This window comes from Spinacia oleracea, unplaced genomic scaffold (genome assembly GCF_020520425.1).
Source record: "Spinacia oleracea cultivar Varoflay unplaced genomic scaffold, BTI_SOV_V1 SOVchr0_019, whole genome shotgun sequence".
NCBI lineage: Eukaryota > Viridiplantae > Streptophyta > Magnoliopsida > Caryophyllales > Amaranthaceae > Spinacia > Spinacia oleracea.
The window spans coordinates 67,501-75,000 of record NW_026614347.1 but is presented as its reverse complement, the minus strand read 5'-3'; positions in this window follow the sequence as shown (position 1 = coordinate 75,000).

Here is a 7,500-nt window from a genome sequence, read left to right as displayed (position 1 = left end):
GCTCGCGTGCCACGAGCGCTGCGCCCAGCACTGCTCGCGCGCGCAGCGCGCGATGTCGCTCGCCCAGCGAGCGATGTCGCGCCCCAGCGAGCGATGGCTCGCGCGCACAGCGAGCGAGCCAGCGCGCCCAGCGAGCGATCTCGCGCGCGCACTGCGAGCGATAGCTCGCATGCGATGGGGCGCTGTGCGGAGGCTTGCGATAGGACAGCAGCAGCTATGCGACGAGCGCATGGGCTGCGCGCACATGGCCAGCAATGGCTGTGTGCGTACGGCCCATGGGCGTGCAACGCGTAGGGTGTTTGCGTTACGATTAGATCGTTTTGAATGTTTAATTTGAAAATTTCAGTTCACGTAATTTTAATTAATTTTAAAATTAATAATTTGAATTAATTTCTTGGATTTTAATTTTGAATATTATAATTATAATAAATGGAATTTATTCTAATTATTTTACTAAAATTAAAATCATGAATTAATTTAAATGCGACTGAAATTAAATTAAATTTTTGGATTCAATTATAAATTTATATGAGCTTTAAATTTTAATTAAATTTGTATGTTTCCGGTTAGACTAGAAATACAATTTTATGTTTAAAATTAGTAAAGCATATGAATTTATTGGTTTGAGTGGGAGCGCTTTTTAGTCATAAACTCTTGATTAGGTCTACAAATCCTTAAGGTTAAAACAACTCGATTAGAATTAATAAGGACTGAATAATTGGTAGATTATTGGTGCCCTTGATTAATTGCTGCAAATGTTTACGTGATGCATAATGTGTTTTACTAACCAGCTATGTGGGCCATTCATGATAATGAATGGGTGAATGGTATATATTGTATATGTACTGTTTTGCAGGTTATGAAGTGACTAGTATGGCCCAAATAGGATAGAAAATATGGTCTGCGTACCATTAATTTGAATGTAATTGGTCTAAAGTACCAAAGTTATTTTTCAATTCAAATATGGTCTGCGAACCATCAAATAGTTGTAATTAGTTATAGCTTATCCTATTTGAAGAAAATGGTGCCTCCCACGGAGATTTTCAAGACGGACTTTGAAGTCAAAGCTTCAAGATGAAGTCGGGCCATACTAGATCACAAATATCTTATGCATGTTTTAAGTTATTTATTGTTTTAAATATGTCTTAAAATGCATGAGATCAAAAGCTTGATTATGTTGCATGATTAAGGATTTTAGTTCACTTAAAATCTAACCAACATAGTAAGAGCCTTAAGTTCCAAACTTAAAAATTGAGTTAAAAGGTGCCATGCCAAAATATACACTTGCTTGGATATCCTTTACATCAATCTAGTAATAGTTTTCGCTCAGCGAGGTGTTACTTATTGGTCCTAAAGGGGCAAGGTACACAAATAATTGTGAGTACATGTTAGTTTTGGTGAAACTCAACGATATAAGTAAGGAGTCCTTTTATGTCGTGGCGAAATCGATAGGTTTACCTAATAAGTTCTTAGACGTACCTATCAACCAAGAGTAGTTTCTAGACTATTAGCAAAAGGCTTTTGCTTACCTAAAATGTTTTAGAATTGAGTCGACAAACTGTGCTTAATTCTTCAATGGTTTTAGGGTCTTGGAATCATTTTATTCACACCTGCCGGAACACATAATTCGAATAAAATGCTAATAACTTGTTTGAATTGCATGGTTGCTTTAATTTCAAGTTATTATTCATGATAAATGTTTAGACTTTGCATGCTTCAATGTATGTTTTAATTATTGTTTATAATTAAATATCTTGCACTGCAATAAATCCTTTTAGAAAGGTAACAGTAAATTTCCTCGATTGGTAGTGAATCCAAGAACGATTCACGGAAAAGAGAGAAAGTGAGCAATTTAAAATGTACGTTTCTTATAGCGACTTTTATGGTTGTTTTCGAATATCAAAATCGAATGGCAAACCAATTGGTGCTTGTGAATTCAAAATACAATGTAGTTTTGAGATCATAAAGCATTGAGTTTAATACGCTCAGCTTTACCAATGGTTAACAACCTAATATCTTTGTCCATTTAATTCTCGAATGAGTCTAGTCCCTAGACATTCGAATAGATCGATGCTTAGAGAACTTTAGAAGCTTCTGGTAAGATCATCTAGTTGAAACAAAATATTCAACATAAATGGTAAAGAACCTTGTTGGTGACATTGGACATGTCTAACAAAGTATAAAAGTCAACACTAAAGAATTCAATTCTTAAGACTATAAGAAAGGGTACAAGAAATAGGAAAACAAGGAACAAATGAAAGGAATTTACAATTCCGTTTCTACCTATAAGTTTAAAGAGAAGTGACCTAGCAATCAAACTTCCTTGGTATCATATACCGCTTGAGGTTCTTACTTCGGTAATAACTCAAATAATGGAAGCTAGGATACACTAATGACCTACAAGTGGGAAATGAAGCATGGCAATGCTACATTAGTTGTAGGGTCATCTAGTTTGTTTTAAGTCCTTTCAAAGGCTGGAACTTAATGGCTATTTTGTTCCATAATCAGCATACCTAAATTTCTGCTTCAAACACAGAAAGACTCACATTCAGAAGAACAAAAACAATGCTTGTTTGTTTGTTTATTTGAATGAAATGGTCAATTACTGGTTGAGTCAATATGCTTGATTAAAACAAACAACTCTTTAAAGAACTTTACTAGGTTCAAATCAAACCCTTGATTTGAGTCCATTAAATCTTTGGCATTGTTGCTTAGACCATATCAACAAGTTAACATTCATAAGCTCTATTTTGATGGACTTTTGAAAGTTGGTTGATTTCTAGATCAACTTAAGACAAGCTAGTCTTACTTGTTGAAAGTAACAAAGAATATGAACTATTGTTAGAACGCCTAGACGATAGAGTTCAAAGCTAAAGAAAGGTTTTATGACTTTATTATTTCACATGGATTTAAGTGAATATAGGTTTATTTACTCAAATGTGATATAAGCTGAATCTGTTTGGCTAGTTCAAAGATTCAGAAGTATAAAATCCACTTGGCAAGAAATCATAAAGATCTAGGTTAGATCATGTTGATGATTACTTGAGACCAAATATGATCATCAATGATTGTGTGTTGTAATTTCACAATCTAGGTCCATAAGATATGGCATATCTTAGTTGGAATAATCGAAGTCAATTAGTACTTGATTCGATCAATGATGAATCATAAAGACTTTTCCTATAATTTCTAAAACAAAATGCTAAACTACCACCAAACTAAACTAAATTCGTCAAAGCTATAGAAAAGAAATTTCAGAATATCTTTTCGATAATATATATATCTAGAGAGTTGCTAAACTCAGTGGGAGCTTAGTGTTTGTTATTTAACAAACTAAGGCCCAAGTATAGATATATGTTTCATTGTGATTTATTCAAATGAGACACAAGGGTATTATTTCTACCACAAATTTTTGAGAACATAATGTTTGTTTGCTCGAAATAATGTCCTTTTGGAGATTCGTTTCCAAAATGACAAGTGGGAGAAAATAGACCTCGAAAGTCTTCGAGGCGAACAACAAACATAAACGGACATTCCGGAGGCTTTTCGAAGTGCTTCAGAAAATCCGAACTTATTCTGAAAGGACTTTAGAAGTAGCTTTTAAAGAATAGACATCTCTTAGAAGACTTTACAAGTGCTTCAAGGAGAATAGAATATTCAAAGACTCTCAAAGTGCCTGTTGATATTCTATTGTTTGATGTTCTATACCCAAGTAGGCATAGAGTTCAAGTCACTGGAACTATGAGATTCTTCTATTAGATAGTAAGGAAACATAGAGTTCTGGTCAATGAAACTATGAGATTCTTCTATTCGATAGTGAAGAAACCTACAACTTGCAGTCAAACTATTATCATGTAGATTAATGAGTTTGTGACTTGTAAGAAAGCTATGACGAAACCTAGATTCCCTAAAATGGTTAGAGGCCATATATAGACTCAAATGTTTTAAATGGTTAGAGGCCATAAAACATACTCAATGTTTTGATGACAAAATTGAAATTTTGTTGATTTGCAAGAATAGTTTCACACCTATTGGTTGCAAGTTTGTTTTAAGGATAAAAACCATCAAACATGGAATTGTGTTCACACACAAAGCTAGATTAGTTGCTAAAGGTTACAAGCAAATTCATGGCATGGATTGTGTTGAAACCTCATGCATAATCGTAATGCTCAAGTCTATAATTCAAGCAATGATTGCATATTGGTACATATGTCAATTTGATGACAAAACGTATTCCTCAATCAAATGTTGGAATAAACTATGTACATGGTATGTCATAGGATTTGTGGATCCAAATAAATGCTTGAAAAAGAAAGCTAGCTTATGAAATCTAAAGCACAGATTTAAGCAAGCAATTGGGAATTAGAAATGTATTTTGGTGAAGCTAATAAGTATTTTAGTTTCATAAAATGTACATGATTCTTATAGATATATAAGAAGGTTAGTGGGAGTACATAAAACTTAATTGGTCCTATGTGTATCACACACATATCTCTCTATTGTGAAATAACATTCAAATGCTAATGACTTAGATTTGAAATTATTCATCAATAATGGACCATGGCGAAACTTAGTACATACTGGGTATTAAGATCTATTTACAAAGATCTTATGATATTGTTTTGGATTAAGTAATGGCATTTACTAAATCAAACACGAAAATCTCCATTGGAGATATTCGACCCATGTGAATAAATCTAAGTAAAGAATGTTTGAACTATGTATAAGCATTTACTAAGTTAAACATCAAAGAGTCTAAATGAGATTCTTAACCTATATTATATGTCAAAGAATTTAGCTGGATTCAGTATCTACTAAAATTGAATGAGCTAAAGTTACATGAATAGAATTCAATTGGGAATTATTCTGCAAAAGAATTTATCATGTATGATATAATATGAGGATCGCCAAAAACGTATCGTATGACTTTAGGCATGACGAACATATACCAATCTCTATTGATCTAAGTGAAGATCAACTAGATTGAGATCAAGAATACTTATGGTACTTGAAAAGGTACATAGGAATAGTTCTTGATTCAAGGAAATAAAGATACGCTAAATATTGATGCTACACGCATAAACACTGGCAAAGGATCAAGCAAGACCCTTTGGAGTTAACCATTGATAAAGACGAGCTATAGAGCATCGTGTTTTGAAATGGCAACATGAATTGGAGACCATGAGTTGTTGCGTGGGAAATTAAAATATTAATTTCTATATTCTAAGATATAGTTGGAGAGTCTTCCACATATCTATGAACTGCTTGGATAGGTAAATCCAAACAAAGCATCACTAGCAACCTATACAGTTGAAGTAAAAGTAATTATTGCCTAAGAAGCAATAAAACAGGGTTGTTTAAAGTTCTTCACTGAACTTGGGTAGATCACCTATCTGCTGGCTTGATGGTTCTTCATTGAAAAATCCGTGGAACCACTCTTGAAGCAAGAAAAACGTCTGCTAACTTAATGGTTCTTCATTGCAAAATGCGTAGAACCACTAATGTAGTAAGAAAGACTAGATCACATAATAAACAAACTCGAAAAGATCTTATCATCATATCTCAAAGAACATTCGATGAAAAGGATGTTAAGATTGGCAAAGCATGATAACTAAACCTATGCAACAAGTGAGAAGCAACACTCACATTGTCGCACTGGAAATCAAGCATAGCTTTGAATTCCATGAATTGTTTTAGAAAATGGATTTGAGGCCCATGGTTGTAAAACATTGGGGTTGAACATTTATCATATATGAAATGTATTTTCATATTCCATTTAATCTTGGTTTAGTATTAAATGATGAGTCCCTTCAAATTTGACGAAATATTCAAGATAGACTGTCAGGACCAGTCCTGTGACTAAGAAATGTCTATCAAGTGAACTTGAATGTCAAAGGTTGAAAATGGTCCCTAGTCGGAGTTTTCTATAAAATTGGACGCATAGAAAACGTTAGACGACTAGAATGCAAGATGACTAGTAGTTCTGTTTCTTGAACTATGTGGACATGGCAATGTCATAATCATTTGCATAGATACTTACTTTGGGAAGACTAGTATCGGACAAGACCTATGAAACTTTACTGTAAGAGATGAAAGTCTGTCATAAGTAAATTTCATTAAATTATTAGACACTAAATCCTCAATACCTGAGTGATTTGAGATTACTTGTTTGAGAACTGGTTGCTTTGACGTTGACCAACCGTCGCACCGTAAAAGGAGGCTATAAAGGCAACGCTCAGGTAATCACCTATCAAACGAAGTCTAATCTCAAGATCGCAAGATTGGGATTGTCCTCCCATAAATCGGGATGAGATGCTTAAAAGTTGTACAAGGCCACTCGGAGAGCTAGAAACTGTGAAATGCATGGCCGTGCTCGGATGAATCATAGGCTATGATTATCTGTTTATTTGATCAGTTGAACTCTGAAACCGAGGAACACCTCTGGACATAATAAGGATGACTACTCTTACCTTATGTTCAAGAGCAAGCATCGAGCGACAAAGGAATTAGGAAATGCACACTTGTCCCTAAGGACAAGTGGGAGACTGAAGGAAATAATGCCCTTGGTCCAAGTATGCATTCTATGTTAAGTCTAATAAATGCGGTTCAGTATTAATTAACAAGTTAATAATTCAGTGAGATCAAGTGAGCTGAATGCCTAGCTAGAGGCCGCTTCAGTTCAAGTGGAATTAATGATATTAATCCACAGCTTACTCTTGACTGAACCCGTAGGGTCACACAAATAGTACGTAAACGGATCAAGTATTTAATGGCATTAAATACTCCATCTATGAATATTCGGAACCGACGGATCTTGGTTTCAGTGGGAGCTAAGATCGTCACAGGCAAGAAATGAATACTCCGGAAACGATGATATTGCCGGAAACGGAAATATGGATCGTATCGGAAATATGAATATTATCCAAGTCGTAGATGTTGCCGGAAACGGAAACATGGTACGTATCGGAAAATATTATTGGAAATGGAAATATTACCAGAATCGGAAATATTGCCGGAAACGGAAATATTGTCAGAATCGGAAATATTGCCGGAATCGGAAAATAATTCCGGAAACGGAAATATTAAATATTTGTTCGAAACGGAAATTAATTCCGGAATCGGAAATATTAAATATTGTTCGTATCGGAAATAGATTCCGGAAATGGAAATTTAATCGGAAGCGTATCGTACGAATTAGCATCGGACGAGGCTTGCCGGACGAAGGCCCAGCACGAAGCCGGGGCCATCGCCCAGCAAGCATGCGCGCCACAAGCCCAGCCAAGGCAGCGCCCAGGCCTACCGCAAGGCAGGCCCAGCGCGCGCCAAGAGGCCACGGCTGCGTGGGCCGTGCTGCGCGGGCTGCTGCTCGCACGCGCATGGGCAGCCCTTGTGGCTGCCGTGTGTGTGTGAGTTTGTGCTCATGCGTGATTCCTGAATCTACAAGAGTCAGTGTATGATTAAATTTCTATTCCTAATTGGATAAATTAATTAAATAGAATT